A 12008-nucleotide genomic window follows, 5' to 3' on the forward strand; every position below is an offset into this window, starting at 1 on the left:
CTCATGGGTTTTCTCCAGGTCCTCCGGTTTCCTTCCACTGCTAAAAACCCCTACGCGCAATCGAATTGTTGAAATAAAATTGAACCATGTGTTAGTCCCAAAATGACCTAGTTTGTGTCGGGTGGACATTAACTCTCTCTCTCTCTCTCTCTCTCTCTCTCTCTCTCTCTCTCTCACTCTTTCTCTCTCTCTCACACAGGTAGGAAGCCAGACTTAACTGGGTGATTAAGTACTCACGATAATTTTTAAATAATATTGTTTAAAATGAATGTGGTTTGTATTTTAGGTGAAAGGTATGGCCGAACATCTGGGTTATTTGGGTAAATTAACGGCACCACGTCAGATGAGATTCCCGGATCATTTTATAGATGATATTCATTCGTTAGTTAATATGTTGATACGGGATATTGTTGATAGACATATTAAGGTAGGTGTGTTCATATTACTCAGGTAGACAGTAGTCCCATATAACAACTTTTGGTCTTGGAAGGAATTATTAGTGAGCAGAAATTCGGCCGTGTATCTGTTATCACTCGTCACATCAGTCAGTTATATAGAGGTATGACTCATGTTTTCCTTTGCCGTTCGTCTCTTCCGATTCTGGAAACCTGTATTACTATTACTCAGCTATCGTAGCAATGATCTCTGTGTTAAAATTATGTTTGGAATGTGTTTAACCAGCTCTATCACATATGTGATAATGACTGGCACCAATTATGTCCTTTAATTGCGAGTTGTTTCCAAGAAAAATATACAATCTGTTTCTGTTTACAAGTCACGTAATAAGGACATCCTGGCATCTGTTAAACAGGCTTACATATTGATTAGAGGGTGTGGCATATCACCTGGTACTATGTTAATATCCCGGAACCACATCGTTTATTTAAAATTTAAACAGATATGTCTGACAGAACATTTACATATGTAAAGAATATGTACTCTACTCCGATAAAGCAAAGAATTAAAAAATGAATGTACCATTTTGTTCTATGGTCACAAAAACTAAATAAACAATTTCAATTTTATTAAAAATAAAAAAGGAAGCAGAGAAAAATGTTTCGTAATTCTAGAAGTTTACTAAATGTTTTTGACTAAAATCATCCATTTAGGAATATAAATGTCAGTTAAACAGCACAAAGATTAAATAAACAATTTCAATTTTATTGACTATAAAAATAGAAGAAGAATACATCTATAAATTCTCGAATTATACTAAATAAATTATCAATGTCGGTCAACTAGCTTTTTTTCTGTTCACGTAGCAAAGTGGGGGATCACGGTGTCTTAAGTGGGTAAGACGCTGGCTCGCTAGCCTGTAGGTCGCGTGTTCGATCCCTGCATTGGCTGAGAAAGTTCATACAGATTTTCCGACGTTGGTCTGACAAGGACAAAATGAAATGAAATGGAGTTTAACGTCCTACTTTTCTGCTCCTAACCTGGGCTAATGAAGACGGGCATACGCCATACAGTGTGCTATGAGGGAAATTTTGCCCGGACAGCGGCACTACGGCCTACTCTTATATCAAATTCCAGCTGCCAAGGGATGTTTTACGTGCATGCCAATGTGTACATGGGACCTCGGTTTTTCGTCCCATCTGAACGACTAGACAGCTTTCCTTGTCAGCCCCTCCGTCCTGCATCACTGACAAGGGAGAACCACGCCGGAAAATCTGGATGAACTTTCTTGGCCAATGCAGGGATTGAACACCCAACCTCCAGGCTAGCGAGCTAGCGTCTTACCCACTTAGCCACGTGATCCTCCTGACATAGACAACTGTCTAGTCATTCGGATGGCACAAAAAACGTGCATAAAAGATCCCTTGACAGTTGGAATTCGATATAAGAGTAGGCTGTAGTGCCGCTGTCCGGGCAAAATTTCCCTTATGCCCGTCTTCATTAGCCCAGTTCGGAGGAGAACAGTAGGACGTTAAAGCCCGTTTCATTTCATTAGTGAAGCTGATTGTATACAGACAGGGGGGTTGGATGGCTGAATGGTTAGCGTGCGCGCGCTGTATCATAAAGTCTGTCATTGAGTCGACTGGCGTGGTTTCGAATCCCCGGTTGTACGTGACAAGGAGTAGGGTCGCCTGTCCAACCTCGTGGGTTTTCTCCGGGTCCTCCGGTTTCCTCCCACTGCTAAAGACCCCTACGCGCAAGCGAATTGTTGAAATAAAATTAAACCATATGTTAGTCCCGAAATGACCTAGTTTGTGTTGAGTGGACGTTAAACCCCATTTCTCTCTCTCTCTCTGTATACAGACAGTATATGGTTTTTTTTGTCGTTCTATAGCTGACAAGAATGTGTGTTGAAATTTCTTCTAGATATAAAAATAGCCTGACGGTGAATTATTTTTGTTTTATTTTCAGGAACCACCATTAATTAAGAGTTTGAATACAAGTTTAGCTTTCTTTCTTCATGATCTCCTGTCATTAATGGATCGTGGTTTTATATTTCAAATGATTAGTCAATACTGTGGTACCGTAAGTACATACATCATATTATATACTTTATTCTGTATAATGACAGGGGGGTTGGATGTCCGAATGGTTAGCGTGCGTGCGCTGTACGGTCTGTCTTTGAGTCAACTGGCTGAGTTTTGATTTCCCGGGGGGATCACGTGGCTAAGTGGATAAGACGCTAGCTCGCTAGCCTGAAGGTCGGGTGTTCGATCCCTGCATTGGCCGAGAAAGTGCATCCAGATTTTCCGGCGTGGTTCTCCCTTGTCAGTGATGCAGGACGGAGGGGCTGACAAGGAAAGCTGTCTAGTCGTTCGGATGGGACGAAAAACCGAGGTCCCGTGTACACATTGGCGTGCACGTAAAAGATCCCTTGGCAGTTGGAATTCGATATAAGAGTAGGCCGTAGTGCCGCTGCCCGGGCAAAATTTCCCTCGTAGCACACTATATGGCGTATGCCCGTCTTCATTAGCCCAGGTTAGGAGCAGAACAGTAGGACGTCAAACCCCATTTCATTTCATTTCATTTTTGATTCCCCGGTCAACTGGCGGGGTTTCGATTCCCCGGTTGTACGTGACAAGGAGTAGGGTCGCCTGTTCAACCTTGTGGGTTTTCTCCGGGTTCTCTGGTTTCCTCCCACTGCTAAAGACCCCCTACGCGAAGTGAATTATTGAAATAAAATTGAACCATGTGTTAGTCCCAAAATGACCTAGTTTGTGTCCAGTGGAGGTTAAATCCCACATCTCTCTCTCTTTTTTATTTTATTGTGCAGATTTGATGATATTTGGTGTATTTCTGTCATTTCAGACTCTTCACAAGATGAAAAACTTACAAGATTCAACGGGTCTGATGTTGTTACGTCTGGACTTTATTCGTATTATTTGTAGTCACGAACATTACTTCCCTTTAAATCTGCCGTTTGCGACACCAACAACACCATCAGCTCCAAGTAGTCCTACGCCCAGTACTGGTAGTATGACATCACACAGTTCGTATACCTCCACCAGTACGTTAACGGACAAAGGAATATTTTATGATTTAACGATCGAATTTCGTCAACAACATTATCTCTGTGGTCTCGTTTTATCAGATCTGTCTTCGGCTCTTGATACACAGTAAGTAGACATACCACCGATACAATATATCAGGGGCCGACCTGAAATACAATATGGTATACAGTAAGTAGGCGTACTATTAATACGATATATCAGGGGCCAGATCTGAAATATAATATGTCAATATGGGCCCGACCTGAAGTACAATATTCAATACGGACCAGACCTGAAATACAATATGATACACATTACACAGTAATTAGGCATACCATTGATACGATATGTCAGGGGCCGACCTGAAATACAATACGTTTATAGTCACGCGCCATATGTGATGGGAGCCACTGTGGCTCAGTGAGTATGACAATGGCTCGCAAACCCAGACATCCCAGGATTCATACTCTGGATTTCCAGCGTGGTTTACAAGACAAAGGGTTTGGCAAGGATCAGTGTCAGATTGGACGAAAAACCAAAGTTCTGTAAACATGTTCCAACTATTGAAAATAAAGGCATGATAATCCAGACTGACAGGCAGATGTAGACTTCCAGATCCTATGCAACAAAATGTGGTGGTGTCAGAAAACATGTTGGTCTTAATAATTTATAAAATCTATCCAATCTCCATCTTTATTGTCAACAGTTTCTAGTTGTTTAGATGGGACAAAAAGAACCCTTGACAGTTGTAATTAAATATCTGTCTGGTTAAAACTTGACTCGTGGCACACTGTATGGCGTATGTTCGTCATAATTACGCTAGTTGGTACAGACAAGGTGTTGAAACTCGATTTCATTCATTCATTATAGTCAATAACACAAGGACAACTCATTTTCCTTTTTGTTTTGTTTTTCAGTAGGGGGATCACGGTGGGTAAGACGCTGGCTCGCTAGCCTGGAGGTCGGGTGTTTGATCTCTGCATAGGCCGAGAAAGTTCACCCAGATTTTCTGGCATGGTTCCCTCTTGTCAGTGATGCAGGACAGAGGGCCTGACAAGGACTGCTGTCTAGTCATTCGGATGAGATGAAAAACCGAGGTCCTGTGTACACATTGGCGTGCACGTAAAAGATCCCTTGACAGATGGAATTTGATATAAGAGTAGGCCGTAGTGCCGCTGTCCGGGCAAAATTTCCCTCATAGCACACTGTATGGCGTATGCCCGTCTTTATTATCCCAGTTCGGAGCAAAACAGTAGGACGTTAAACCCCATTCCATTTCATTTCATTTTCCTTTTTGTTTTGTTTTTCAGTAATCCAGTCATTCATCACAGAGCTATCAACGTATTACGAAACTTACTGCATAATCATGACCTTGATGTTCGTTATACTGACCCAGAGATAAAAGGTCGTTTAGCGGCCATGTATTTACCTGTTATTGGTATCGTTATTGAAGCCCTTCCGCAACTTTACGACCCTTATTTAGAAGAACGAAATAGAAACTCAGTTCATTTTGATGAAGAAGGAAATCGTATTAATCAAAAGGTTGCTATGGCGATTGCCAGTTCCGCTGTTTACAAACCACAGGAAGCTGCGTTTGATCCTAGTGAAGGTTCTGTTAAGGTGAGTCAATATTGTGTACCTGATTGTGACTGTCATGTCAGGGTTAAACCATGTTCCTGAAGCAACGACTGCGAGTTTTACAACATCTGGACATTGCTTGTTTACTTCACATTTCCCAAACTTATAGCTATGTTATCTACAGACACGTGAGCAGTAGCGTCCAATCAGAGGTTGTGACATCGCAACCTCCACGGAAACCTTGGCATTGAATGAACCTTGAACTTTGCAACTCAATTATCACAGCTAGACATTTTAGCTTGAAAGCGCGACTTGGTATTCACGACGATCAAGGAAGCTGATAGGCTTACAAGCTGGACTTGTACCCAATCGAAATTAGTGCCGATATATGCAGGGTATTACGTGAAGGCCTTGATAAGATTTACTTAGTTAAATCGAGATCAAGCCTTCAATTGAAGATGGAGTTAAACAAGCAAAGTGTTGCCCAGTCATTCGGATTGGTTGATAACTCAAAGTACACATTGGAGCACATGTAGTAGAACTATTAACAGTAAAGTTCTCCAATCTGACATTGCACACATCACCATAGTAACAATAACTGTATGATATTCTCAAAATAACGGAGTTATCGTAAAATCTATTCCTGTTTTGTCTTATGTTTCCAGGATGCTTTTTCCTATCATAGAATATAATTTATTAACGGTGATGGAAAAGCCTGTGCGTCATTTTCATTTTCCGAAATATTTCAAATTTTCCAACACTTTATCCACGCTAAAATGGACAATTATTAATTATTTAACATTTAATTAAGAAAACAATAATTAAAATATCAACTGTAGATAATCTTCAGGCTTGGATTAAACATACATTATGCAAGAGGTAAATCTGCCTATGGCTGGTCTTTCTTTAGGCCTGAAATGTTTTCTAAACTATTAATTAGACATTAATTCACTTATCCAGGCCATAATCAACTCTCGATGGCATCAGATTTCTTCGATATTAAAAAGATTAGAACAGTTCAACCATATTTTAATTTAAGCTAAAATTGGAGGAGCGAGACTTAGCTTCGAACAACCAGTACGGTGGTTGAAATTATTGCACACGTCTTGTCAAACCTTACTTTGCTCACAAAATAGTAATTTGAATGAAATTTTCATATTATTCATTTTACATCATCTACTTTCGAACTATTATAGTAAGAATGGCTAGTTCTTTATCTAAAGGGGATCACGGTGGCTATGTGGGTAAGGTGCTGGCTCGCTAGCCTGGAGGTCGGGTGTTCGATCCCTGCATTGGCCGAGAAAGTTCATCCAGATTTTCCGGCGTGGTTTCCCCTTGTCAGTGATGCAGGACGGAGGGCCTGACAAGGACAGCTGTCTAGTCGTTCGGATGGGACGTAAAAACCGATGTCCCGTGTACACATTGGTGTGCACGTAAAAGATCCCTTGGCAGTTGGAATTTGATATAAGAGTAGGCCATAGTGCCGCTGTCCGGGCAAAATTTCCCTCATAGTACACTGTATGGCGTATGCCCGTCTTCATTAGCCCAGTCCGGAGCAAAACAGTAGGACGTTAAACCCTTTAAAAACAGACTCATCTAGTATACTTTATATATATCATCTACAGTTCATGCAGAATTTTGACATATTTTTAATTCAACAAATCTCTGTAAATACTGAACGGACTTGAACCATTTTTGGACTGATATACCTTTCAGAGATTCATCTTTCATAATATTGTAGTTGCCAAGGAATTCAAAATATCTCAAAGAACGTTAACCCCTTAACTGCGTAGTTTTTAAAATGTTAACTACCCCCTATTGTGTAATTAATTTGACGAAAAACGTCATTTTTGGACCTTTTTATTCCTGAATACAAATTTTAGTAGTCTGAAACCATATTAAAACTAACCGTAAATAGAGTTGTCTCCCTGCAATTAGATTTCCTCAAACAGGCGTAATATAACGTCCTACGCATGCTGCGATCGTGTTCGAAGAATAGGTTGGGGAAAATACCTCCAAGGCGTTATATTACGCCCTGCACACGGTGAGTGGCAGTTGTCCAGGACGTTATATAACGCCCTACACAGTTAACGGGTTAAGAAACTTTTAAGAAACCATTGTGACATGTTATCTTTTTATTATTTTTTTAAAGAGTCGCAAAGCGGCATTAAATGCAGAAGCCAGTAGAAACCTGTTGATATGTTTTATGTGGGTCGTCAAGAATTGCGATCATAAAGCCTTACGTCAATGGTGGTCAACGTTACCTATGAATAAATTAGCCAATTTACTAGACGTTGTTCATTTTATCATTTCTAACTTTGAATACAAGGTAAGTACTATACACCTTTAATTACATTATAACACCTGTAAAAACAGGAATATTATTTAAAATAAAATAACAACAGTTTTATAGATAGCAATCACACGGTTTATTAATTACAATGTTTCACCGAGGATATTCTCACCGTTATTAATGAGGGTATATAACCTTCTGTAACATGTGTATCATTGCTTGATATCGATGTGAGTATCTTGACTGAAACGTTGCAGTTAATAAATCTAGTGAATGTTATCCATAAAGCTATCTGTTATTATATATTGCATAAACGTATTTGAAATAATTATTTGAAATAGATATAAAAAAATAACTATCTATAAAAATTACTAATTTTTTAAAGTTAAAAGTAAATAATAAATTGTTTAAATAATTATTGTTTTAATAAAATGATATAAATATACAGTGAAAGAATTTAAAACTGATGATGAGACGACAGGCCAGGCCCTAAAAGGTTTGGAATAGCCCCAGAATTATTGTCATTGGCTCTTGATTTCAGTGAATTAAAAACTGAAGTAATAAAGTTTCGATATTTAGGCGTCTGCTGTGTATCTGTATCCACGGCGATCAACTCGTCTTTATTTTTTATTAAGGAAAGGTTTAAAAGTTATGGTTGCCATTCATGTACGTAACTTTTAGACTGAGTAACAAACAAGATGTTATTACTGGGGGTTTTATTGACCATATAGTGCCCATAGAGCATGACTGATAGAAATTGGGGAGGCCTTGGGCCGTCAATCAGGTGTTAAATTCTTTCACTGTCAATCTGTTGAATCTTCTGCTAAAATCACATTTGTTACTGATACTTGGTTTTATTATTAAACCTATCAGGGGCTAAAACCCAGAGTTATAAAACTTTCACAGTTTAAATAATATCAAAATTTCTTCACGAGATCCAAGTTTTTATGAAGAGGCTAAAGAACTAGTTTGATCTAATGGACGTTTTTTTTCTGTCTTTGATAACATCTTAGAATTTTAATTCGACCTCTTCCACTGCCATTTGAAAGTTTTCTAAGTCTGGGTACGTTTCTTGAACACAGATTTACATCAATTTGATCGTAAAAACAGTAATCAAACGCAACCAAATTTCTAAAAATAGTTGAAACGTCAGGGCTTGTCTGAGGAAAAACAACGGTAGACTGTCACTGTAGTCTCCAGGTTGGCGAGTACTGTTTCATTGGTGCTCAGGGTTTACAGTAGTCGAGCAGCGAAGGCTTCTAAACTCTCGCCAAGTTTGTCATAGAATCACAGGTTTACAGTAGTCGAGTAGGGAAAGATAGTATACACTCTCGATCAAAATGTCCCGAAATCAAATATCAGCAAGGGCTGAGAAGAACATTAGGGTTTTTCAATCCCAGATCCTACTTGTCAGTAGTATCATCATCATGGCTGTCAAGTAAACTTGTCTAGTTCCCTCTTTGACAAGGATAGTACCCTAGTCATTTGATGAAACATACAATGGTGCGCAAATAAAATAACTTATTGGATAGTTAGGTATTATTGTCCTACTTTCCTGCATCAGCTGGGCTAATGAAGTCGTGGTTTGGAATTAGATCCAGAATAGGTATACACGTCATTGCCTAGGCAACATCATCCTCCACACCATATGTTAGTCTCAAAATAACCAAAGTAATGTGTTGACAAGACATTAAACACAAGTCCACTTGAGTTGATCATCACTCAGTTATTTCAGCAAGCCCTGTCTTTCATTCTACAGTACATTTATATTTTTACAAAACATTTCAAGTTTTCAAGAAACAATATCCTTCTGTCTTTGTGCTGACATCGCAAGCTGTGCACTTGTGGATATTCACTTCACACTTCCATAGTAGAAAGAATATTTTAAAAACTCGGAATCTAATTCTTAGTTTAATGATGCTAATTTTTCTGCTTCCAAAAATTCATCTTCTTTTTACAATCAATTTGGTACGATTGAAAATTTATCATTTCTTACATCAAGTACATTTAGAAGTTTCATAGCTTCCTAGAAAAAAAATCAACATTGAAAGTAATTGAATTGATTTAGTTTTTGTGCCAAATTTCTTTATAAGTTACCTAGGTTACCTGGAAAAAAAAAATTAATTTATTATTAAATGATTGCTTTATATTAATTAACTTTCTATTTATTAAGATGTTATATTTCTGTCTATATTAGTAAATGATTTAAACTCATATTTATTGTTCTTGCTGATTAGATTTATTTTAATTAGGCTTTTAGTGGGTTTTGTCATTACTTTTTGTGTGGAATAATCATTATATGGTTTGGTTGAGTCTCATAAATATATATTTATATATAATTAATAGATCTAATACCTAGATTTAATATTTCAAGTTGTATATATATAATAACAATGTTTAGCACCTTGATCAGCATGTCGAAATCTTTATTTACATTGGTGTGGGTTTTTATATCAGTTTAGCTCTTCTAATAATTACTATAACCCCCCCTTGTCATCAATAGGCAAATCATTTACAGTGCTCTTCTGTTCACTCCCCCTGCCAATCTTCTGTTTACTGATTTCATTGGATGGTGTGTAGTCATGGTAGTGTGTGGTCAGTAACGATATATTCTCTCTAATCAGTCTTCCGCTTGAAACAATAATTCTCTAAGATTCCTTAAAAATTGACTTTCTTTGATATTCTGTCATAATGCGTTTCAAGATTTTGAATTTCAGAATTTTTTTTTATAAATATGGGTGTACAAAATGCATGTTGTTTGATGTTGCCATCGTACAGAAATTACCTTTTTTTTCCTTGAAAATTGAAACATGAACGGAGCATGAAATATTTGTACATGAAGCTTGTAAAAGAAATCTTGTTAGTGTGAATGTTACTGGATGTTCCATAATTGTAGCTGCTGTTACAAAACCTGCATATAGTTATTTCTTTCTTTTGCTAAATAAAATATCTTTTAATTTGATTTAAAAGTCTGGAGAAAAATCGTTCTGACATGATGAATAAAATGCCTTCTTTTGGGAGGTTAAAGGGGGGTGGGGAGCATTGCTCTATGAAATAAGTACAACCATCGTTGCTGGAAAGTGTTATGAAAATACCATTTTCCTCTCTCAAACAAGGGGGGTTGGATGGCAGAATGGTTAGCACGTGCGCGCTGTATCATAAGGCCTGTCATTGAGTCAACTGGCGTGGTTTCGAATCCCCGGTTGTACGTGACAAGGAGTAGGGTCGCCTGTCCAACCTTGTGGGTTTTCTCCGGGTCCTCCAGTTTCCTCCCACTGCTAAAGAGACCCATGCGCAAGTGAATTGAGTGTACGTTAAACCCCATTTCTCTCTCTCACTCTCTCTCTCTCAAACAATATTTGAAATTACACAATTTAAGAATCAAATTGTCAATATTTATTTATCTGTTATTTTATTATCAGATTGTCTGATAACTCCATATTCATTCTCCCATCTTTCATAATGATGGGTGGGGGGGTCTGAATGGTTTCACATGTGTCATTGAGTCCAGTGACGTGGTTTTGGTTCTTTGATTGTATGTGACAAGAAGTAGGGTTCTCTGTTCAAACTCTTGGTCTACTTAGGGCCCTTTGGTTTCCTCCGACTGCTAAAGACCCCTACTCACAAGCGAATTATTGAAATAAAATTGAACCATATGTTCATCCTAGTTTGTGTTGAGTGGATGCCATAAACCCCATTTCTCTTTCTATCTTATCACCCTGCATCACTCACATCTTTCGCTAATGCCTTGTGTTGAAAATATATTCGTAAAATTTATCCTTAGAAGTGTTTTTGCTTTGTGAAACTCCACATTCGCTCTTCTGTGTGCATTTATGTAGATTGCTATTTGATGTACAGTTATATAGACTGTTTAATGTAGTTTGTAGATGTCGTATTGCCGCTTGATTTACATTTAAATTATATTTATGATCTATTTTCGTTTCTACCAATATGGCTGAAGATAATGCACCGTTGAAAGAACTAATCTGCCTATTTAGAACCATTTTTAATTCCCCGTAGTTAATATTAGACCTTGTTTAATAAAACATAAACCCTATACGTAGGGGGTGGCCAACCTTTCATAGGGATGCAGTGAGACACTTCTAATCATCCAAGATGATGGAGGTTGGTCATCCTACCATACAGTATTTGGCATGTCAATTAAATTACTAATTATTGTATGAGTTATCTCCCCTCCTCCGTTTAATTGGTTGGTCATTAACCTGAAGTATATTATACTAACTACAATAACCCAATTTAATATTAATTTTGACATTTTTATATTCAAATTTCTTGGCAGCATGGAAATATGTTATTATGAATTTTCTATAGAAATATTATAGACTACATATATTATATCATTACTGATAATTAATTTAACCAACATGTTGAACAATTGGAAGCCATACTTAGAAATTAAATTCAATTTGCGACATTTCAGTAAATAAATTAGCCATTTTGATGAAAGAGGCTTAACTCCATTTCATTTCTTAAAGACATCCATCTCTATAATAAAAACTTTTTTCATTCATTCATCAATTCGTCAATCATTCTCTTCCCTTCCCCCTTATCCCTCCCCCCTCCCTCATTCCCCCAATCCTGTAGATCTAGACCATTACCTATACATAACTCAATTTATTTTAAGACACACCCAGTTTTCATTCATAGCCACACCCATTTTCCATAGCCAT

This window comes from Patella vulgata, chromosome 4 (assembly GCF_932274485.2).
Source record: "Patella vulgata chromosome 4, xgPatVulg1.2, whole genome shotgun sequence".
Classification (NCBI taxonomy): domain Eukaryota; kingdom Metazoa; phylum Mollusca; class Gastropoda; family Patellidae; genus Patella; species Patella vulgata.